This window comes from Oncorhynchus kisutch, linkage group LG19 (assembly GCF_002021735.2).
Source record: "Oncorhynchus kisutch isolate 150728-3 linkage group LG19, Okis_V2, whole genome shotgun sequence".
NCBI classification, from domain to species: Eukaryota; Metazoa; Chordata; class Actinopteri; order Salmoniformes; family Salmonidae; genus Oncorhynchus; species Oncorhynchus kisutch.
In genome coordinates, this window is record NC_034192.2 from 14,597,851 (window position 1) to 14,623,014 (window position 25,164).

The window sequence follows — 25,164 nt, forward strand, 5'->3', positions numbered from 1 at the left end:
TCTATCTATTACTGGATAACTGCCCTCAGACCACACCACACAGAACCACCACGACACAACAGATCTGTTCACAAACACAAATCATCGATACAAACTGCCAATAACGTAAAGCAGAGAGAGAAAGTAGCCTACCTTTTAAACAATGACAAGAGAGAACTCCACTCCCCCGGGTAAGAGGCATTTGAAGATATTCTCAGAAGCCTCGGAGCGTTAACGGCGCATCAAGGGGGGAAAATGTCACTGGTAGAAAACAGCTTCAGGGAGAGGGGGAACGAGAGAAAAAAAAGAGGAAAGAAAAATGTAAAAAAACTAGCTGACGCTAACTGTCAAAGACATCATCAAAGAGGTATTTACAGCAGTAATGACACCACTGTGACAGAGCACCTCTGCCCGGTCACGTCCAAGAACCATTGCACTCCTGGGTAATTAAAACAAATCAAGCATCCCCTCTGATTGTTTTGGCACCCGAGGACCAATCGTACACAAAAATCAGCGGTTTGATTGCAAGGGTAGAAGGGGAGGTAGGATTTGGCAGGGGTGTGGGAGGGGGTACGTTGGGGGGGGGGCGAGTTTATTTTCCTTTCTGCATAGCAAGCAGAAAGAGGAGTGACAAAGGTTCAGGAGCGGACCAGGCGTGATCTCCAAACAGTGAGTGCTTTTCTCACTTCCTTTCTCAGGAAGACACCAGTCACAGAAGAGCGTCGGCCTCTTCTGCCATGCAGCTCTCACGACTCTGATAAATATACCTCTGTCTTCCCTTTTTAGGGCAAGCCTGCAACAATGTGCTGTAAGCCTGGCGAAACTCAAAAAGACCTCTTTACATAGGAAGTATTCGAGCGGAGGGGAGGGGAGGAGAACAGCAGACAAGCTTTTCACAGCTTATCCTCCATCCGCATCAGACACACCTTTGCAACCACTTCACAAAAGACACATTTGTCTTTACAGATGCACATCACGCCTCACGTATTTTGCACAGTGCATTTCATCATTTAGCAATGGTTAATTGGAGCCAAAGAACAACCGTCCCCTCTGTCTGCCAGCTACATTGTCGCCAGTCTGACTGTGATGTATTGACATACTTGCTGTACTGTAAACAACACACGCCGGCAGAAACGAGACGGAACATTTTGAGCTAATGCTGTTTGTCAATTTTCACTTTTTTTTGTCTCTCTCGCTCTCTCTCCTTTCTCTCTCTCTGTCTCTCTCTCTTCTCTCTCGCCTGCATGCCACAGATGTTTTCCTTAGCTGCTCCAGCAGACAGGAATCTACTAGCAGAGAAGAAAGCCTCGGTCTCCCCCAGGAGAACAGTACAAAGCCCAGTCTGCACACAGCAGATGCAAAAGCAAGTCCATCTGCTACCAGCTCACAACGCCACATGGACTTGTGAGATTCAATCCTAGGCGTCGTCTGGCTGGCTGTGTTTGTGTAGACGCCACGGAAACAAGAGGAGGAGAGGCTGATGTGAAGGAAAGGGTCGATACAACTCACACAGGCTCCCCCAGACCTGAAACACACGTGTCCCCACAAGTGTGTGTGCTCGTGTGTGTGTGTGTGTGTGCGTGTGTGTGTATGTGTGTTTGTGTGTGTGTGCACGCGCCCAGGCGTAAGTGCCTGTGTGTTGAAGTCTGCCGGATGAATGTGTACTCATGAAATTCAACAAACTATTCTTACAGCATAAACAAGGATAAACAGACACAAATTCACTGACAGCGAGAGTACGCGGAGCAGGAACTTTCATGCTCAGGGAGATGCACCCAAGGCAGGCATGACAGATTTATTTAGTAAAAGATCTAGCCTCTAACTCGGAGTATAAGACCACTTGAACTCACAGCTCGGAGCGGTGTGTTGGCACGAGTTCACAGGCTTCCGAATAGCACATTATATACCAACCAGCAGATTTGAGCTGTCTGATATCCTTATTCAAAAAAAAAAGCAACAGCGAAAGCCAAAAAGCTTTAGCATTTTCATTTGCCTTCACTGTCTGAAGCAGTGTGGTAAACACTAAACAAGATCAAGGGGGAGTTGTGCCTGAGAAACAGCTAGCTATACAAGGTCTAAATTGCTTAGAGCACAAACATTGGGCCGAGCAATTACGCCCATTTTACTTTCAACACGTTGAGCTATGTGGCTATAATGCTCCTTCAACACCCCATAAACCACTTGGAAGATAAACACAAGACAGTCCTCTGGGCGTTGAAAAGCCACCCAGCCACCCTCCTTGACGTTGTCAGCCAGAGAACAACAAGACATTGTGCATCCCTAACACTTCACTGTATGTTTTCTGCCTGTATTTTCTTCCAGGCCTTCATACCACCAAGGTCAACAAACAACGCCACCAGCGCCTCTTCACCGTGGCAGAAGAAGAGACATGGGTAGCAGGGGGGGGGGTAAAGAGGAGGGTAGTGCCGGGGTGGGGGATGGTAATAACTATGGCAGTTGTAGTGGTGGTGTAGGTTTCTATCTCTGAGCGATGGCATCATTTCCATAGCAACCCTCTAACTATTAATTTCCAATTAAAGCAGACACAAAGCGCGTTGCCCGGGGCCATCAGACAGTGTCAAGAGCCTCATCTCTACATTCCACACTTCCACACTGGAGAGTGAGACCATGGCTTCTGCCACCACCATCACCACTAGCGTCACTGGGCTAGTCAATCTCACAGGCAGCAACTTGGGCTCAGGGGCAGACACAGAGATACCCAGAGCCTCTTTCACCTTACCCACCATTGGAATGATTTATTATGGCCAAAACACTTCAACGCTGAAACAAATGGGAATTAAGAGGAAGGGGAAAACACTGGTGTGGAACTGCCACTTAGAGGTGCTGCGTTTGAAAAATGCATTAAAAAAAGGAGCCCAGCAATTAGCATGAGTCTGAGAGAGAGAGAGAGAGAGAGAGAGAGAGAGAGAGAGAGAGAGAGAGAGAGAGAGAGAGAGAGAGAGAGATGGAGGGAAAGATTGGGGACACAGGGTTCCCCAACTGACGGCCCCCAGGCCGAATTTGGCCCGTGGGTGGTTTTATTTGGCCCCCCAAGTATTCTGAGTAACAAAATATACATTTTTGTTGTTAGAATTTTAATTGCTAGACATAAAAGACTGTAAAAACACCAGGAACACCAGCTCCAAGTGATTTTAATTTTGGAAATCCGTTCCCAAGGATTCCCACGCATAATAGAGACACGTGATCATATACAAATGTAAGCAAGGTTTGAAATGATTATGTTTTAGTCAAATATTATATCTGTTTGGGCTTCTTGCAGTCTACAAATTATTTGTAATTATGTTCCGCCCAATGAAAAAAAAAATCGGCCTGCGGCTGAATCTAGTTGATGATCCCTGCCCTATGGCTTGTATGTGCAGTGACTGAGAGAGTGTGTATTTGTTTCAGCCCTTTGCCCAAATGCCATGATGTTCACTTTGCATGGAGGGTTATCCACTTGAATTCACTCCCCCTCTCCCCTCCCCTTTAAACTAAACCAGATCAGAGCTACAATATATAATATGCAGTGAACAGCTGAATATAATGTACCTCTCAAAACCAAACACACTGCACTGGTACTGGCAGTTGGACTACATACAGACAGACAGACACCTGCAGTATTTCAATAGAATGAACATTCCTATTAGTATATCTAAAAACAGACCACCTTCATGTTGTTGAGGTTTTGGGGCTCCCGAGTGGCACAGCGGTCTAAGGCACAGCCTCTCAATGCTATAGGCATCACCACAGACCTTGGTTCGATTCCAGGCTGTATCACAACCGGCCGTGATTGGGAGTCCCATAGGGCAGCGCACATTTGGCCCAGTGGCGTCCGGTTTAGGGTTGGGCCGGGGTAGGCCGGCATTGTCAATAAGAATTTGTTCTTAACTCTCTTGCCTAGTTAAATAAAGGTTCAATAAAATAAAATGTCACTACGATGTTTCCAAAAGCAAAACTGAATAACACAGTTATAGTTTATGAATACACAAACACACTAACAAGACATAATGATCTTAAGCCTTTCCATTTTTCTCCCCACAACAAGTTCAGTGTGGCCATAATGGACCATTAGAGCGCAGTGATTGTATTACAGGAGGCTGAACATTTGAATATGCTGTACTTAAGCAACTGGAGTATCCATAGCAACTTCCCTGTGCCTTGCTTAGAACGGTCCCTAATGAAATCCATATTAAGTAGCCGATAATGAGAGTGTCCAAACATATTTGCATAGATATTTCAGATGAAGGGAGAAGTGGGGGAAAGGGAGAGACAGAGAGCTGCTGCCACAGTCACAACGGCGAGAATATGTTTTTAATCAGTCATTCATCAACAAGAGAAGCAGGAGCCGGCCCCGACTGAGCCAAACAGCTGTATTGAGAAAAAAAAGTCCAATTCAGATTCACTGCGACTGAGAGTATTAATCAAGATGTACAGTATGCCACTTCCATCCAGTGGTTAAAGAGGAACTGTTAAGTGAATAGTTCAAACTGGTGGTCACTGGGCAGCTCACCAACCCTAACCTTCTAGGCTGGCTGCCTGCCTCTCTTTAGGCTCCCTCCCTCCCTACACAGGAGTCTCTCATTTGACTTCCATTTGCGACTTTGGCCCGGTGCCCAACAGGACATCCCAGAGTGAGTGTTTGCTTGACTCAATATCAACAGGCCGAATACGCAGCTAGAGGTGGAACTGCCCAGCTTTCAGTTCCTATTGAAAATAAACCGGACAGAACTATCAACATGCGCCACGAGGAGCCACGTATAGCAGTCGCTCAGCGCCGTTCCACTGGTTTCAGCTCTCTCTCTCTCTCTCTCTCTCTTCTCTCACTGCTCAATGATACCTGCCTGCCTAGCTGCACCCCTTCTCTCCCCTTCCACCAGCCCCCAGCTTGCAGCCAGGGCCAACCGAAGTATATACGTTACTGCTGCAGCAGAGAGAAACAATAAAAGAGATAGAAATGACAGAAGTCAGACAGTTCAAGCTGACCAGGCACTTCAAACAGAAAAACTGGAGGAGAACGCGACAGACACTCCAGGTTAAATTGGCTCTTCGGCGCTCCGCTCTTCTCTCTCCCTTTAAAATGTAGGTTTTCTTCAAAAGACGTATTTGAATTAGACGCGTTGATAAAATCAAAGGCTCGGCTGTGTGGGTAAATTTAAACAAGTAAGTGCACCTCACAGCAGTTTACCTATTATACAGCAGATTGGAGACAGATGAAAGTCTAGTAGCCTAGCATAGCAGACATCTTCCCCTTTTTTTCACCGTAGATATTATCATATTGTAAAGGCTGCAATATGATAATATTGAAAAATACATGGATATCGGGTATTAATAATGTTCCTGGCCGGCAAGGTGTCGTCAGATAGATGAAAGAGAACGGTTAAGGATTCATACAATAGCCCGCTCCCACAGATGTATTTCCTGCTAACGATAAATAGGAAAGCTATTTCTGACATTCATACACCGTGTGCCGAGGTTCTCATGGATTCCCATAGTCTTCCCATAACCATAGCTACACAGGTAGAATAATAGTTAAGACAAAGTCCAGTGAAATTCAAAAGACCCGCAGCACCAGTATTTTAACACACCACAAACTGCGTCTACTATGTCAACAACATCCTGGCTACACATGTTCAGGTACCCATTGTGCCATTGTAGATTCCATATTGTGGAGTTATGATAAGATAGTTTGAGAACATAGATACACCGAGTGTACAAAACATCAGGAACACCTGCTCATTCCCATGACACAAACTGACCAGGTGAATCCAGGTGAAAGCTATGATCCCTTATTGATTTCACTTGTTTAATCCACTTCAATCAGTGTAGATGAAGGGGAGGAGACAGGTTAAAGAAGGATTTTTAAGCCTTGAGACATAGATGTGTGCCATTCAGAGGGTGAACGGGCAAGACTAAAGATTTAAGTGCCTTTAAACGTTGCAGGTGCCAGGTGAGTGTGTCAAGAACTGCAACGTTGCTGTGTTTTTCCACACACAACAGTTTCCCGTGTGTATCAAGAATGGTCCACCACCCAAAGGACATCCAGCCAACTTGACACAACTTTGGGAAGCATTGGAGTCAACGTGGGCCAGCATCCTTATGGAACACTTTCGACACCTTGTAGAGTCCACGCCCCGACGAATTGAGGCTGTTCTGATGGCAAAACACGATCCAACTCAAAAGGAAGGTGTTCCTCATGTTTTGTACACTCAGTGTATAGACAGTAGATTAGATAGTGTTTAAAAGGCCAGTGCTATCAACAGCACTTTAGTGGTACATAGATCTGTCCTGTCTGGTACTGGAACTCCTCCTGAACACTTACCTCACTGTTCTGAGTTACCACTGACACACAGAGGCCATCCATTCATGACAGTAATACCATTCAACCAGACACCAATTACATGAATGAAAACTTAAATAAATCCAGGAAAAATGGCATCTCGCCAAAGAATAATTAACTCATTATATGGAAATTTCAAACTTAAACGTTCTCCACACCGCTGCTAATTTAAACGTAATTTTTACTAGCCACTAATTCGGGATAGGAATTACATCTGGAGGTAATTCTCAGAATGGAGCGGAGCCCAGTGGAGGCTACCCAAATAAAAAAGGGGAACTATTCAGGAGAGTGGGAGTTCCGGGCACTGAAACTGCACTTCTTGCAAAAAAATGTTTTCATCATGCTGTCATCTGTCTAGGTTTAAAGAAGACGTAGGTGTTGCAGGCAGAGAAAGATGCTTTCTGGAGATAGAGGGAGGAAGGGAAGGAGGGGGAAGGAGGGAGTGAGAGGGAGGGACAGAGAGCAAGGGTCAGGTAGGGTTGGACAGTATACCACCGGTAGACGCAGGGACCGGTTTGGGTTTTTACTTTACCTTCTATTCCGGTATTTGAATGTTTGGTTTGTTAAATGTGATACGCCTAGTGTAATGTCAATTTTTATAGTTTACTTCGCTACTTGAGTCATCTCTCTCCGTGCAACTTTCCATACAGACCTAGACACTCCCCCTGTCACTCAAGGAGCACATTTGGTGCTCCTCGACAAGACACTTGCGTTCAGTCTGCATGGTCAATGCAGCACATGCAACAATGTTAATGACAACAATGCTGTTTTCACTTTTCTTCTTAATATAAATTCTATAATTCTATAAAGCGTTCTATAATGACACTATTCGTTTGTGTTTCTTACATCAGCTAGTTTGTCTTTTCTTAGCAAGTTGCCCTAAATCTAGGGAGACGCTAATTGTTAGCCGCTAACGCTAATAGCTAGCTAATAAATGTACTGAGTAAGCGCAAACGTAGCTAGCTAATACAGCCTGATAATACCAGTGATGGTGTAGACCTAAACCAGAATGTTGTTTGTGCGACAGTATCTTCTAAATCAAAGAGGAATATGCAAAGCAAGGCAAGAATATGTTAGCTAAGAGAAAACAATGTAGCCAAAGCTTATAGGGTCCCCTAGGAAACACTTATTAACACTTTTTGTTCCTACCGTCAAAATAACTCCTCCCTGGCATTTTAATTCGTTGTCATCTCAAACAACACTGTATTCAAAGTGCCACTATTATATTCTAACTATAGAATTAGAATAGTCATTCTATTTCCATGATTCCAACAGTTTTGCTCTAATTGGCAAGTCAAATCGCAATTGCATCATTTGGTTAAAAATAAGTCCTAGATTTGCCCATATCGTAGAAATTCTCTCAATTGAGCAGTGGTTTAAAGTACTTAAGTAAAAATGCTTTCAAGTACTACTTAAGTACATTCCTAAAGAAAATGCTGTACTTTTTACTCCATGCATTTTCCCTGACACCTAAAAGTACTCGTTACATTTTGAATGCTTAGCAGGACAGGAAAAAGTCACACACTTGTCAAGAGAACATCCCTGGTCATCTACTGCCTCTGATTTGGAGGACTCACTAAACAGAAATGCTTTGTTTGTAAATTATGTCTGAGTGTTGGGGTGTGCCCCTGTCTATCCATAAATTTAAAAAAAAGAAAAAGAAAATGGTGCCATCTGGTTTGCTTAATATAAGGAATTAAAAATTATTTATACTTTTACTTTTGATACTTAAGTACATTTTATCAAGTACATTTACTTTTGATACTTAAGTATATATAAAACCAAATACTTTTAGACTTTTACTCAAGTGGAATTTTACTGGGTGACTTTCGCTTTTACCTCAGTAATTTTCTACTAACGGTATCTTTACTTTAACTCAAGTATGACATTTGGGTACTTTTCCACAACTGCAGTTGATTGCAGGAAATGCAGAAATGATAAAAGTGCTGATATTTGTTTTGGTTGAAGTTGAAACGAACAGTACAAAACAATCAGAATGGAGATGTGTTGCCACCCTAGGATCACTCACTACTCATAAAGCAAACATAGAACTTTTATTATTCAAAAACTAAAAATACCGTCATACCGTCCAATAAGATAAAATAAAATACAGTGATATAATAATATATATAATTTTGGCCATATCGCCCAGCCCTAGGGAAAGGGAGAGAGCTACTCCAGATGGACATGGGGGGGGGGGGGGGGAGGCCTGCAAGCTGGTGGGATGCCAGCTCTGTTGAGTCTTGGTTCATAATTAGCTCTTCACTCAAGCTGGGGGAAAACACACACCTGAGGTTCTGGAACTGAGATTCTGGGCCAGCTCTCTCTATTTTACCGCACCTGATGTTAAACTTCTGGTCAACCGTCTCAAAGAATTTACTAAATGATGGTACAGTAGTTGCTTGTCTGGAAACTTTTGTGTAATGTAAAATAAAATGATCAGGTAGACTGCTAAAACTCTGCATTCACAAGGGAGGAAGTGAGGTAGGGAAAGAGGCAGGAGATAGAAATTAAATTGTGAGCGTGGCAAAACACACCAATCAAACTTCTTTCTCCATCAGAAAAGGGGGAGGGATTTAAAAAGTTTGGTTTCCAACAATCCAATAGAGTGAAAAGTTGCTCTGTAGAGGGGACACTTACATTCAATACAGAACCATGCAGTTCCGCAATATAAGCCACAACCACCCCCTCCACCTCCTCTCCAACAGAAAATGTTTTTCCAAATGAAAATAAACTGAGGCCGGCTGGTTTGAGGCAGTTAAACTCAGGAATATGAGATCAAATAAAGGCTCCCGTGGAGGCTGAAAGGAGAAATGAAATCACTTCTGAGAGGGAGATGTACCTCGTAATAAAATTACTTCTTTATATCTTTCTAAACGGCACATTTTCCCCAGGAGTGGTTAAGGCTGTCCTCGGTCAAAGACAGCATGCAAGTAGCAATTTTTACTTCTGGTAGACGATTCTGTGACACACTTCTCGAGACTCAGTGTGATGCTCTGCAATTTGCCTCGGAAAAACTAAAAAAGTCTTTCGGCAACAAGTTTTTGGCTGAACTTTGGTGGAGTTTAGAAGTCACTTTGATGGTTTTCCGGAACATGTCAATGTCAATGAAAACTCCAATGTTCCATCCAATTGAAAATACAGGGAATGGCAATAAGCTTCACATTGCTTTTCAACGACAAACTGTCCGTTCCAGTGCACTCTTGTATGGTGGGCTCAAGTATGTAGTAGATTGCCAACCGTCCATGGGCATATACCACAAACAAATACAGACTCATCTTGCAGAGTAGGACAGTGAATAAAGAATAACATCACTTTGAAAATAGTTACCTACTGCAATTATTCCACAGCCATTCCATTTGGCATTGGGAAAATGTACTTAACACAGAGTGGCCGAGCTTGCGTAACTACCTACAGTAAACAACATGTCATTGATTTTGCCGGGTTTTTAAATAAGGTACACTAACAATAACTTTCAGTCCCACATTTTAGCCATAGCCAGGCAGCCAATGTATGAGAGGACATTTGCAATCTGGAGGAATACATTATAGTTTATTATAAAGTGCCTAATACATGTTTAAATAAAAATGCTTTAGCCGGAGAAATGAGCCACTTACCAGTTCTCTTCCTCACTACCTTAAAAGCTGTCCACATTCAGGGCTCTGAGTGGAGGGAAAAGCAGACTGTGATGGCAATAAAAGCAGGACCAGATGCACAATTGATCAAAACAGAAATTGATGGTGGTCTTGAGAGCGGCGTACATGTTGTAATATGGCTGATTCAAAATGACAAGGAGAAAAGTCATATTTTCAGTGATCCCATTTGAGTGGCTAAACTCAAGAAGTAAAAAAAAAAAAAAAAAAAGTTGTCCTGTGCAGTGTAGGCTACAGTGGACATAACTCAGCGAACACCCTCATTTTGTAGAAATTGCCCACAAATGAAAGAAATCCTGTCTTGTAGTCAAATCTTGACTCTTGGAGAGAACACGTTTTTTGTGTGGTTTTTTTGATAACTTTTGATGTATTTTTAAATGGGGGTTGTGAAGGTTAATCTAAGAAAGCACAACACTTTTAAACACATTTTAAAAGAACATCATTTTCTCCGACAATTCCGGGAGTGTGTTTACAAACATTCAATTCATGAGTTAGGTTACATGCATTTAGAGAGCATTCTCACTACAGATCCTTTCACATCAGATCCCAAAATAGTCATTGGATTGTGCATCTAATGCAGCTTAAGTCATCTACTGGGAGGTTGTTGTGAAGTTATTATCTCGATGTGTTTTAATGTACAACACATACACCCAATTATACTGTATTTAGAGAGTGTACTAACTTGGGAGAACATTCAAACACCATTAAACTATCTTTCCATTGTGCCCTTCCCCGTCAAAGCCTGTTCCTGTCTATTGAGAAAGACGGATGGCAGAGGGGCTGTTTCTGACAGCTTAAAAGTACCCATCAGCTGCTGCAGAGACGTTTCACAGCCCATCCCGCCATCCCATCCACCCTGCACCTCCTCAAACAAACAGCAGACTCGACTTCAAATACATAGCAGGACTATTAGGTAATCCCTCCTTTGTTCAGACCCACCGAGCCTTCCTGACCATCTTCTGGGTTGCCTCTCAAATGGCAACCTTTTCCCTTTATAGTGCACTACCTTTGACCAGAGCCAGTATGGTCTCTGGTCAGAAGTAGTGCCCTATAAAAAAAGAGTAGGGCGCCATTTGGTACGGAGCCTTCTTCGCTGTTCCAAACTCCTGCCACTGTCCCAAACAGGCAACGGAACACTTCACGCTGATAGAAACCCATAGGAGGAGTGTTTGATGATGAATGATAGTAGGAATTATCTGGGAAAATATGCACATGGTATCTTATGGCATTGAGGTAAAGCATTTGTTGTGTCACGATGATGATGACAGTTCTCTGGTTTAAAGAGAAGATGGGGGGGAGGAGGAGGAGGGAGGGGGCGACACAAGGGCTCTTTGTTTGGACTGGACAAATCTGGGGTTTCCTTTTGGATATTCAATATCCTGCAAGGTACCCAACAGAGTTACAGTAGTCTAGTGTCTGGAAGTTTAGCTAGGAGGAGGGAGCACAAGGAGCAGAGGTTCACTAAGTGAGTCTGTGTATTGTTGAATGGCTTTTTGGAGCAATTGCTGAGTGATTTGCGTGAGTCGCTCCAACAAAGCCTGGCAAATCAATCTGTGAAGAAATGCTACACAGGCCAGATGTGGCACTACTGCACAAAAAGAAACAAAACGACCCCCTTGCAAGAAGACCCTATAGAGCCTAAAGTACTTAAAGTACACAAAATAATACGGTTCAATGCCAAAATGCTGACAGCCTACTTTCTGCTGAATACCTGCTTGTTATTTTAGGTGTCTTTTCTGAGGTACAATATACAATGTCAAAGGACGTGTGAATGCAAACGTCTTACTCTGAAATGCATCTTCTACCTTATTGACTTTATAAGATGCCAGGAAGAATGAAAGACACACTTTTTTTTTTTTTGTTACAATAGTTCTGTTTCTAAACACACACCACACAATTCCAAAGGCTTGCTTTAGGGAGCTGACATTTTCACACCTTTCAAAGCCACAAAATGTGATGTTTTTGGGGTTTCTGCAGCTGCTGCTCTGCACTAATGCAAGACGGTGTCATATGAAAAATATTCCTCTCCCCCCCAAACCACAGGCCTGGTCATTAATGAAATACAGGCCGTGCAAGTGAGGTCATACAAAGTCTAGATTTCAGCAGCTACACTTAAAAACCGCTCAGAAAGAATAGAGAAACATGAACACAAATCAGATTCCAAGCTCCAAGGACAGAGAAAAATAAATAACTAGAACAGAAAGCGCAGCACAGCCCCTGCCCTCCTCTTACATTTTCCTAGAACTTTGCAAACAACCGTCAACTGCTGCTCAGAAACAGTTCACAATGAGAGCAGACTAAACAATCAGATCCCAGCCAAGGAAAATGCTAAGCAACTCTGCACACAGGATGTCTCACCCTAATTGCCAACTATCAAATCTCACAAAGGAATCCGTCCATTTGGCAAAAGTCTTATAGCAAAAGCTGTTGAAATGTCATTTAAAAAAGTGTCAACTTTTTACTGGGGAAAAAAGAGGACGAATAGTTTTGAAAGGAATTTTTATTTTTTATTTTTTACATTTGGCTTTGTATGATTTATTTTTTAGGTGGTTTATAAGGCTTACAGGAAGCTACGCAGACTGTGTGAGTGTTACAAAGAAAGCATTATTAGACAAAGGGTGTTTGGGGTCTTGTAAACTAATGATTAAAATCCCAAGCAGTTAGATAAACACATTAAATTGGTCCCTGAAGACACTAAGACTCAGGAAGAAAGAGAGAAGAGAGAGAAGGGAGGAAAAGGGAGAGAGAGAGACGGGGGGCAGGGGGGGGGGGGGTTACTGGGGAGGAGAGACAGGGTAACTGGGATCAGGGGACAGACAGGTAGGAGGGAGACTGGGAGGAGGGACCGGGACTCGAGAAAGAGGGCTAATCGGACTGTCACTCCACGTGGCGCTCTGTTTTTTACCCAGTTTTTTCTTCCTCTTCAGTCAGAGTCGTGCTCTGAGATCCCCAAACTTCAAAAAACCAAAATACCAGCACATTCATAAAACAGAACAGAACTACTGGGAATTAAAGAAGGCAGGGGGGGGGGGGGGTAGGAACACACCAAACAGGTAGCAGGCCTCAACAGCAGATGGTAAAATTAACATTTCAACAGTTCCTTCCTTTCATGTAGGTCTCGGCAGTGCTGCCGCTGTTTTTTTCTGGGAAAAAAATGTAAGGGCTCGGTTTGGAAAGATGTAGGGGTGGAAAAAGCATCTGGAAAAGGGGGGAAAGAGGAATATTGGCTTATTGCTCCTGATGGGCCTCTTCTATGAAAAATTAAATAGGTCTGTTTTGCAGGTTTCCCTCTCCAGAGTGCTCTAAGCTGTGTTATGGAAACCTCATCTTCGTAATTTATACGCGAAAGAACACCTGGCGATGAAAGAAAATACAATCAAACCCAATACCTCTCTTTAATCGCACAAATTTACGGTTCCCAATGAGTGGCATTGAGATGAAGACACATACACACAGCTTCATAGAGTTCACGTTTAATTTAGCATAAACATCGAGCCGTATTTGTCAAAAGATGCTCTTGAGATGTTATCAGAAAGACACATATTTATCAGAAAGACACATATACAGCGAAGCATCTCTAAATAAAAGTAAAGACGCAGAACAGCCGGTCTCATTTCAGCCCATTCCAACGGAACGGCTCTGTAGTGCCCATTAATTTGGACACGGTTATGGCTAAATTACATGTGTTCCACCTCTGTGACATTTTAAATGCAATTAAAAGCTGGTTATGAAAGTGTGTGGACTTTCTCACGATGAAGGGAAAGGGAATCACTTCCGTGATTAACATGCAAACGAGCTCACGCTGGCAGAGTAGATTGGGGTTTGAAAACCTCAATTACTTTTGTGTGATTATCTATTTACCAGTACACAGATTTCCATTTTTCATCTCCACCATGGGGAGACAACCCCCACCCCCCCTGGCAATGATCCGGGCTCAATTATACTCCCATCTTTATTTGTGATGCAGATATTACTGAAATACAAACCCTGGTTCATTTTCACTATGATATCACCTTTATACAGGGCATTCATACGGGGGAGCATTAGAAGACCAACACCTATGAATGCTATGCTTAACCATTTGGTTTGGAACACATAATACCCCCCCCCCCCCCCTCGGTCCCAAACCACCCCCCCATATTTAAACTCAGTTTGATTCATACTTGAAAACGAGGTGCCCTCACTTTATTTCTGACAGGATCAGGAGTAATAGGGGGAAAAAAGGTCAACAGCTCCCGTCTTGAACACTATCTCTTTCTCAGCCATTATGCTTTTTCATTTTATACTTTTAAGTTAGAGAAAGAACAAAGAATTAGAGGCTTTTCAAATGTGTGGAGGCCATTACTGAAACACTACCGACAGATAGTTACCAGTATATCAAGTGTGGCGGCGAAGGTAGGTAAAGATGTGGATTTAAATTAACTGCTGCAGCCATAGAAACACTCTCAGTCATATTATGTACCGCCTGGTTGATGCAATTATCAACGGAACGCCTGGCAGCATCAGAGGAATCTAATTTAATTCATTTTAAACGGGTGAATAACTACACAATTCCTGTTGTAAAGAGATGTATATTGAAAATGAAACATTACTAGAATTCAGGAATTGGCAATGCTTGGGAAATACTAAACAATAGGGAAGGCTACGCTCCACCTTTGAAGAGGTGCGGACGAACAAGAGGTCCGCTTAGGAAACAATGTTAGTATCAACGTTGAAGATATATCATTGAAGATATATCGTTAACACTTTTTAAGAACATTACATCCAAAATATCATCCAATAAATAAATAAATTGTTCATTTATACTCAATAAGGCACCTGAAATAAGACAAGTATTCGTCCATAGCTATACTGTATCTGCCACACTGATACTCAACTATCAGGTTTGAAGTAATATCATAACCTACTTTTGAACAAATTCAAGCATTGTTTTGTTTGTGAGTGTTCCTCCTGAACTTGTTTCCCGGAGCCATAGATAAATCCAGGGAAAGCCACTCTGTCTCAGGAGTAGAAGAGGGATCCAGGCTCTTTTGGAGCGTGCGGAACATACATAAAACATCCCCTGTTGCTTGGGCAGGGGGCGCAGAGGAGGACAAAGGAAACAGTGCCATCAAGTGAAATTTCTGAGGATACCTCAAGTGCTAAGACAGACAGATTCCCCCCCCCCCTCCCCCCTTCTGATTAGAGCTCTGACAGTAACAGTAAGATATACTTAAGCCTTCACTGTAGTGATCAGTGGTTGTGTTAACAACAATAACAGATCAGGTATTTGCCACTGACTAACTTGCACATATTTACAGATATTCAAAAAGGTTTTTCAAATCGATATCTTCATAAATCCGACGAAAGATATAGCCAGTACAGTGTGTAGGCGATGGGTTGTTCAGTAGACTGGGACGGTGTTAATAAACTCCAGCGGAAGTTGAAGGCACAAGAGAACAAATGGAATAACTACCATTCAAATCCTGTTGCATGGCCCCTCTGTTAGTGTAGAGCATAACTGGAGCAGGTAACAAAATGGCAGTAGGTAATGTGACTGAATGTAATGGCTGGTTCAGTAGAGGTGCTTTAGTTACATAATGGATATCTAGCTATGGACAGTGGTGCTGGCTGGTCTGAATTGCGGCTATTCATGAGTTGCACACTGCATCACAATATTTTTTGGAACATTAGTTTTAGGACTGATTGCCCGACAGGGATTTCTACTCAATGTATTGTCAATGAGCGCTGTTGAAGATTTCATCCGAAGTGCATAACAGTGGCTTGGAAATACAATGACATTCCAAACGGAGGAAAATCATTTGCAGGAAAACCTTTGGTCGTCATTTTTATGTCGCCAGATTGACTTTAGACGCAGCATAATGCACGACCACCGGATTTTAGTTAGCTAACGTTAGTATCGCTAGCTAATGACAACATTGCCATCTGTCTAAAGTCAATTTGACCACATGATAATGATGGCAAAGTTGTTTCCCACTAAATATTTGCCTACTTCAGCAATGTCATCGTATTTCCAGGCCCTATAGTGTGATTTAGACGAAACAGTCATTAGCCTCTGTTCAGAATGCCTGGGCTTGTCACGATGGTTGGGCACCACTATGGTGGAGAGCGGCTTGAGAACGTTCAGAACAACGGCAAGACGTGACCAAGTGACGGAGGTGCAACCAATGAATACGTCCCCAACTACCAAGGTCCCCAGTCTACCAGATTCACACTGGTTTATGCTCACTATCTAAATGTAGGCATTTCTTAGCACCTCTTGGGGACACAGATAATTAAGAATCATGAAATACCTTCTAAGCAATGCTCATATCAATTTCATTGTGTGTACAGTGCAGCGTAAGAATTCCAACTAACAAGAGAATACAAACAATTTATGAAAATCCATAACCTTGCCTATTGTTACACGTCCTTTCACCCGGGACAAATATGCACTCGAGGATGTATAGACCATGGAAAACGAGGTGTAGACACTGCCGCCATCCCCGAGTGTGGAATGAAAATGTGCATAATTAAACCTATATTAAAGCTAATTACATAAATAAATGAGTGAGGGTATCACAGAGAGAAAGTGTGTCTGTACATATCCAGTGTTTAAACCTCCCCCTTCCTTCCAGCCCTGTCTAAATCTATTGATCTGTGAAACACAGTACTCAGGGGAGGCGATTCACTTAATATCATACATCTAATGATGAGATGAATAACGATTATACCATTTGGTAATTAAACGTCTTACAAACCATTTAACTGACTGTGTGTCACAAAGGGGTCGCCAGAGGTCAGAATGATTGTTTTTCATTTTCACTGCTTCGGCGCGAAGGAAGGGGTGGGGTGGGGGTGGGGTGGGGGGGGGGGGGGGGGGGGTCGGTGGGGAGAAACACTGAGAAACACCTTGTGACACAATGGTGAAAACACTTAATGGTTGTTAGCAGCTATACTGTAGTGCTAATCTTTATTGCTGTCAAGACACTTGAAAGGAAAACAAATTATTTTAAAAAAAGAAGCAAAAGAACACGCCAAGACAAACATCTGGCCTTCATCATACTGTAGGAGTCTGAACAAATCTTTACTTTTAGAAACCTCATTAGCTTACTTATAATGCATAATCTCACAAACAGAAAGAGACACGGCAACGTGGCGAGTGAGTAAAATAAAGACATATTTAGTGATGATCTGTAGATATGGAGGAAGGGGCGGGGGAGGGACACTGGTGGTGAGGCTTACTCTAGTATGTGCCTGCAGACACTTTGCCTGTGTGCATTAGTGTGTCTGATCCACACAAAGGTGCATTCAACACACATACAGAGAGCCAATTTACTGTCAACATCCACATTCTAATCCCTACTTACAGGCAATAATTACCTAATGTTGTGATGTCAGTGTGTTGTTCTGTAGACAGACAACTTTCCAAAGGGCCTGTACAGGCTAATCTCTAGCTAATGCCAGGAACATATGCTGTTGTCTAGCCTACGTGGAACTATACAGTCTTAGAAACAAAACTGCTATCAAGAATCAAAAAGGTTTCTTTCCGCTGTCCACATAGGAGAATCCTTTGAAGAACCCATTTTTGGTTCCAGGTAGAACCCTTTTGGTTCCAGGTAGAACTGTTTTGGGTTCCAGTTAGAACCCTTTCAACAGAGAGTTCTAACTGGAACCAAAAAGGGTTATCCTATGAGGACAGCCCTTTTTTCAAACAGTGTATATGGTTAAACACTTCTAGGCCTTTTAACGGTTTAAAGGTTTAAGGGTTAACACATGTGAGGGGTTAACACACACACACACGCGCGCGCACAAACACGCACACACACACACACACATCAAACTAACCTTTCCTTTCAACCTTATCCTCATACCGCTAACAGTACCTTTCTTCTGTGGCTGGCTCGGGTGCATTCATGTAGCATTTACTGACAAAGGCAATTGTGTGCTTGTCGGTCTCTTATTGAATGATAGGTGGTAAACATTGTCATTGGAAAGGCAGGGTGGATTAAAGCCTGGTAGAGCCATTGAGAGGAACAGTAAAAGGGGTGAAATGCGAACAATGGTAAAGATGGAGGGCAGTATCACAGGGTCCAATGTCTGCTATGATGAATACATGTGAGATTATGAGACCCATGCCATCATTTACATAATGTCCAAACTATTTCTATTTCTCTCTCTCTCTCTCTCTATCCACCCCAAACTATTCACTAAATAAATGAGAAAACTATCACAGCACAGAAATATTTGACAAAAGCAAGAGAGACTGAATGACCCCGGCGCCTTGCGACAACGCACACAGAGTCCAAACGCTCTTTCGTGAGCAGCCAACTGAGTAAGACCTGGAAGAGTATTTATTATTGAGCACAATGGCAAATGTATTCCCGTGTCACCTATACCACTTTACAGTGCAGAAAGGAATCGTATCAAACACAAGGGGAATTTGACATAATTCCAGGTTGAGAATATGAAAGGTAGCTGGTAGGGGTCCATAGTGGTCTACAAGAAGTGTAAGAAATGAACACAATGATCATTTGTATGTGATTTGGTTAAACCTGAAGCATAAAATACATAAAATACATTTAAATATAAATGGGAAAGAAAAGGCAAGGAGGTTTAAAAGTTCAACAAAAATAAATTATATGAACTTCTTTGGCTGACGTGCACCTTCGGGCTGTTTATGTCGTCACAAGTTGAAGAGTAATGGAAAAACTCAATAAGAGTTTTATGACACAGGGGCTATTTGCTTTAGGACAGTTTCCTACCACTAACCAACAATATACAAATAGATGAGAGCCCTGAAGACGTTCTCCTTTTTCATGCAAATACTGTAAGCAACTTTTCAATACACAATGTGTCATCCACCCTAAGCATACAATGACTTATGATAGTCATTCATCCACATATCATACATGCATATGTACGTACTCTACCGCATCACAAAAGTATGACTAGACAAGGAAGCTATACCGTACAATCTATAGATGGTTAACGTATGGGTGGCATTCCCTACATGAGGCTTTAAATCACTGTTAGCTTTCTGCAAAGCCTCTTAAAAAACATTGGACTTGTGAAATTCCTGAGCCATAGAAAATACCTCTCAGCCTCCTCACACCTCTTGATCACCATCCCACCTCCACCACCCAGTCCATCAACAAAACTCTATGAGCCAACAGGAGTTGTGCCTCTTCACTGTCCGTGCATGTGTGTGTTTGTGTGCGTGTGTGTGTGTATGCGGCCATGTGTGTGCATCCGTGCGTGTGTGCCTGTCGGCCGGCCTGCCAGTGAGTGAGTGTGTTTTACCTTCCAGATCATTCCAGTCTATTCCAAAGAATTCTCAGACGGCAACCTATTTTATTTACTTTATCTTCAATAAAATGGTTCAGTGAGCATTAGCAACTTTGAGACACGAGTTTCAATCAGTCCTATGGCAGCGGCGTCAGTCTGCATTAAAGCCAGCGCAGCAGTGTGTGTGTGTGCTCTGCGAGGTGCAGCGGAGGGAGCAATGCTGCAGACAGGCTGAGCTGTAAGCAACCGAGTGAGTGAGAGGGCTCTAATAACACAAAGGGAGGGAGAGCGGGAGGAGGGGACAGAGGGAGGAGAGAGGGGAGAAGGGAGACTAGAGATGGATAAAGGGAGGGAGCGGGAAGAGAGAAAGGGTGGGGGTGAAGTAAAAGAGAAAGAGAGGGTAAATGGAGAGAGAGAATAAGATAAGTGCGGGAAAGAGAGCGAGAGAGAAAGAAAGAAGTATGCTAGAGAGAGAGAGAGAGAGAGCGTTCTCCCTGGGTAGAGCAGAGCAGGTATTGTACAATAAACACAGGTGAGCAGCTCCACACCCCAGGGCCTCTTCAGGATGACTGACAGGTGAAAGCTCTCACTGACCGGGACCTTCATTTTACATGACATGAGAAGGAATGGAACTCAACTGCTGTGGCAGAGTATAACTGAGAGACTCTCTAGGAGGGAAAGTTGGACACACAAGTACACATGCACACACACACTCACACACACCATTTCCCTTCACAGGTGAGCAGGACCAACAGACAGCCTGATGCTTCATTCACTTAACCCGAGAGGTGCTGCAGACTGGATGTATGTATACAGACTGAATGCTTTCCACATGACGTGCCTCAGGCTGTTTTTGTCAACTGCACTCTGAGCAGCACAGAGTCAGGTAGTATGACCACATGATTGCCCGAGAGGCACCTCTCGGAGAGGGCTGGGGGCACACTGAAATTCCCACGCATGATGAGGTGTAATCAGAAACCTCATTCAGAGGGGTAGCCAAGTTTGTCAACATATCTAGATTCCACATGCCAGGGTGGAACTCCTGCCAGGGTTTTGTCTCAAATCAAACGAGTTGTCGACTTGTCATCTCGACACATAGACAGATGCTTTCTGGCCATTCTGGGAAAAGCAGGTAGCAAGTGACGTATTGTCTAGGCTTGTGGTTTGTGTCCGGGGGAAGTGGGATTCAAGGCGCTTGTAGTATTCCCCCCCACCCCACCCCTCCCCTCTCCTCTGTATCTCTTTGCAAACCCCTATCAAATGACCATAATAATGAACAAAGCAGTTGACTTGTTGCCTCTGTAGTAAAAGCTTTTGCAATGGCTGTGACTGGGGCTCGATTTGAAGCAAGGAAAAATAGCCTGTGAAATAGCGTTATCTAGAGGATCTTAACTTGAAGAGCAAACACGCACAACACTACATTTTGATGCCAAATGTGTCATCGTAATCATTTGAGTTAAGTTTTCCTTAGTGTTTCAAAACAAAAACGTGCTACACTTTGGGCTGCTACTGAAGTATAATATCAAAATGAAAGATGTAAACCTGGTCGTGTCGGTGAATAATTACTATATTTGGATTAGTATTAAAAAAAAGTTCTCATAACTGAACAAATGTGTTCTAATTTACATTTATATGAACCTTCTTTGTGGCCAATTATTCCAATAATCTGAGAGTCTTACAACCCCGCAGGAGGCCGGAATCCTTCAGACTCCATTTCTTCAAAGCTTTAAAAATGTATGATTCTTAGAAACCAATTGCTGCTAATAGTGTATTTATTCCATGACAAAATGTACTCAATGTTTTCACTTTGGTTCAATTTCCACATAGGATTCAGCCTCAGTTCATTCAAAATGGGTCATGGGTATTCTTTTCTGCGCGGCACATGTATTGATTTATGACTGTATTTAAAGAGTTAGGAGGGCACATGTATTCATAAAACACATTCATTCTATCAACATGATTGGCCAACATTGTGTTGACAAATCCCCACCTATCTTAATCCGAAGGAAGCAGATAGAAACCGATAACAACACAGAGGCTTTGTATACGTTTAGAAAAAAACAACCCTGTTTCATGAATGCTGCGACGATAACACACAGGTTCAAACTGTCGCGATAATCAACATTAGACCTGCCACGAAGAAGGCGAAACTACGTGAAACCAATTCATCGGACACGATCACCTGCAACTGAAGCGACTCGGGAATTCTTCCCACCTGAAACAACAAGTTCAAACCGATGTCATGTCGCTCTGATGTCATGCTTTTTGATGGTTTTGTTTCACAATAATCTCAGGCACTTGGAAACATACCATGAGTCTGGGATTCCGCGCCCAGGCTCTTTCCCAATTAAGTCGGAGGGAAAGAATGACATGTGAAACACCAGATGCATCTCGTTTATAAAAAAAACGTATGATTGTGCATACAATATCTGCAATCAGTCATGTCCAAAGTACTTAGCAGTGACCAATGCATGCTGAATGGGGAGGTGGACTTAAGTCCTATAGTTTATCCTATGAGGGGTCTATAAGGGGCCACAACCCCCAGTGTGATCTGATCAGGCGTCAAGACCTTTAGAGAGATACTGACTGGCTGACTGACTAGTCGCCCCGCCAGGGCTGCATCCGTGGCCATTCACACTGTTGATTAGCATACCCCCCCCTCCTCTCCTCTCCGGATCAATACTCTCATTGAGTCAGTGTGTCTTCTCCATCAGGAGGCATGGCAGCTAGGTAGAGACGCCCCCTTCTGTAACTCTATTCTCATGGCAACTGTCCACTCCGGACAAACACTCCTCTACGCTTGATCTATTCTAGACGCCTCTTCTCCTTTTCTTTCTGGGTCCTCATTACTCCTCTTCTGAACAGGTAGGAGGAGAGGCAAATAAACCTTAGAACAAACTAAATGGATTGAAAAGGCAAGGAGATAACATATCAGCGCGAAGGACTTTCTTGATAAAATAGATTTGAAGTTAGATGTTGTTGTTTTTTTAAAGTCTACCTTGTTAGACTTTGGAAACTGAAGGAACATACTATGGAGAAGCAATAGGTTACCCATGGTGTGCTTGCACCAAGTGAAGGACAAGGACAAGGTTGAAAATATGTATGAGATGTGAATATATATTTCCTGTGAGGCAAAGTACAATTCCAGAATTCTATTTTCTTTTTTAACTCCCAACTCCTAATCCAACCAAAGATCTGTAAAGAGTAGGACGTGGGTCCACTCTTGGTCCAATTTGCTCACAGCATGACACTATCAGACCCCAAACCAAACCTCATTAAACTGGAATATGGAAACTTGGGGAAGTTCCAAAACGTCAACTCTTTTTTTCCCCCCCTCCAAGTGGGAAGACAAAACAGTGGACCATAAAGAGAGGAATATAAGAAGGAAGGGAAGAACGAGAGGCAGGCAGATCCCTGGGAGGACTGGAGAGTGAGAGAGTGAACGTTTGATGAGTAATACTTTTTTGTTGTAGACGGGGCTTAACTTTGAAATATTCCGGGGTGGTTCTGAATGGGGGATTGACCAATGACCTGATCCCAGCCGCACACTGGGCGCCAGAGTTAATGGTGGATAAAGATTAGAAAAATGGGCGCTAGCCTGATCTCCATCCCCATCCTCTTCAATCCCACATCTGACCCACAATGGAGCCTGCCAATAGGGACGAGTCAAGTCCCTTTGATTCTTCTCCCTCCCCAGTAGTCAGGGTGTCCAGGGTAAAGACCCGTGGAGGTTACCCTCTCCTACTCAGGGGGAAGCCAGCCGGGCTCCTTGGCCAGTGATATGCTTTAATCGCTGTAGATATGATATATGCGTACATTCACAGTCATGGGAAAGTTAGGTCAATTATACTTCTTTGGGATGATTAGAGGGCTTCTGTTCCAGAACAGATATGCTTTAAGAGTTCATCTTTGAAGATTTAAATGGGATACTCAACAAATGAAAAACGAATATTAAAATCTCTTTTAGGTGGAAGAGAGAAGGGAATCTCGGATCTGCTTAGTCTTGTGAAGATGTGACTCTTGGGATGTGGGCTGGTGCTGAGGCCTACAGCTGAGCTGAGCCACCCTAACCCAGCCTCTCGCTCCGATGGGCTCCTAGCTGCCACACTTGAATCCTACTTGGACCTCAAAGGCAAAACTCTGCAGCTGAATATGGAGATAAATAGATGTTCTTCCTCAGACTGGGTCAAAATATGAAAATAAATCAGTGGCTGGGATTCAGGAAATAACCTGTCTAAGAGTAGTTCTCCTCCGCAACAATGAAAAACAGATCAAAACCAGCCCTGACTTTTTTCACAACATTTTTCAAATTCAGAACTTTATGGGGTGACTTCTATGAAAATACTGGAGAATTACCTACAGCATACATTTAATTACACAAATAATTGATAGTAGAGAAGTTATGGAGGACTACAAACACAGAAGCCTGTACTTTTACATTTGATTTGTCCTGCAAAGCAATTCACTTCAACTGTTCTGTGCTCACTGAACAATCACCCATTGTCAAGTTAGCATTCGATATCTATCCCCCATCCAATTACGGCTAAATTCCATCCCCTCACGATGATGAGGCTTCTCCTCCCCATCGTTACTGCAGTTTTACCGTCTGGCAATGTTCTGTTCAGTCTGAGACACCTGTGTGTCTGTCTCAGTCTGGCTGCTGTGGGGACACATTAGTAATGACGGCAGGCCTCCGCCGTAGTAGCAGTCACATAATCAGTGTGTGTCACACTTACTGTGCTGGCTGGGATTCTTTATGCTGGTTTTCTACTGACTTGGTGACGACAAACTGCCTCAGATATCACCGCTAGAATCTCATTGGGAATCTAAGGGGCTACAGAAGCTCTGAGTTGTGCCACTGGGTGACGTTACAGTACAGTAGGGTGCACACGCATCTCCCACTTGTTACTGTACGTAGAACTGTGCACGGAGGATTGACTTATGAACCGTGTCTCCCGGGGATTCATGCATCTACACTTCTCCGCTTGAAGTTTCTGAACAGGCTACGTCACTTGATAGGTGTTGTCTTGTACCTCCAGCCCCGAAAGACCAGCGCATGTGAATCCCTCGAGCTGATCTCAACAGGAATTGGCAGTGGATGTTCAGTTCAGATCGGACAATAATCAGAAGACACACACACAACACAAGGGCATGCAGACGATCAGTGTAAAAGGCAGTAATGACTCACCACTTTGGACTTCAGAACGTGGCGGCCCTTCTTACAGCCGTTGCATATTTCATCCTAGACAAATGAACATTTGTTATGAGCTAACATGCTAGTGCATGTTCAACACCACCTTCATGCATGTGCACATAAACACATTCAAACACTTCCGAGTTTCTCTGTGTTAATAACCCCTTGTTTATTGTGATGTGTTAGGACAGGGTCATTCTCAATTAAACACGGGCGTCTAGGTAACTTTCCCAACATTCACTAAGAAGACTTTCAGATATCCTTCCTCCCAGTCCACGTTGGTTGGATCTAATGCATGTCATAACTTCAACAAAAAAACGACAGTAGATTGGAAGTCTATGAAGTGTGAAGACCAAACAGGCACAACCTGACAGGTTTCACTGCAGAGGTGGAATTCTATCATGGTGGGCAGACGAAGATCTGTTATTTTTCTATGGAGGTAACTGCGCCTCAGCTGGGCTTTAGCGTAACACTCCTGCCCAGGTACAAGTAAAGAAACTAGAACAAAATCAAACACCTTTGTCCTTAAGATTAGATGTGTCATGTCCATTGAAAATGAGGAGGCGCAGGCAAGTCTCGTCCATTTGAACACTGAAAATCTAGAAAGAATCGTTTATTTTATGCATAAGTCTAAGATTTGGCCATCGGTGCCCTCAAAGTTATGCACGACACCTCTGAGATTAATGATCTTGGATGGGGAAAATTAAGTCAAGTTACACAGTTACACACGGCAC

The 25,164-nt window shown here is 43.1% G+C and overlaps 1 protein-coding gene across 11 annotated transcripts in view; it reads right to left on the reverse strand.

The window, feature by feature from the left end:
* The window catches only part of LOC109864633 (forkhead box protein P2), a 114,587-nt gene that overhangs the window by 78,080 nt on the left and 11,343 nt on the right, over positions 1 to 25,164 (reverse strand). For 10 of the 11 annotated variants that reach the window (XM_031797934.1, XM_031797947.1, XM_031797942.1 and 7 more), the window contains exon 3: positions 24,425 to 24,478. The gene's annotated coding sequence lies outside the window, so the exon portion shown is untranslated. Of the gene's footprint in view, positions 1 to 132; positions 273 to 24,424; positions 24,479 to 25,164 lie in introns of those variants that run through there. The other variant, XM_031797935.1, reaches the window with a different exon arrangement.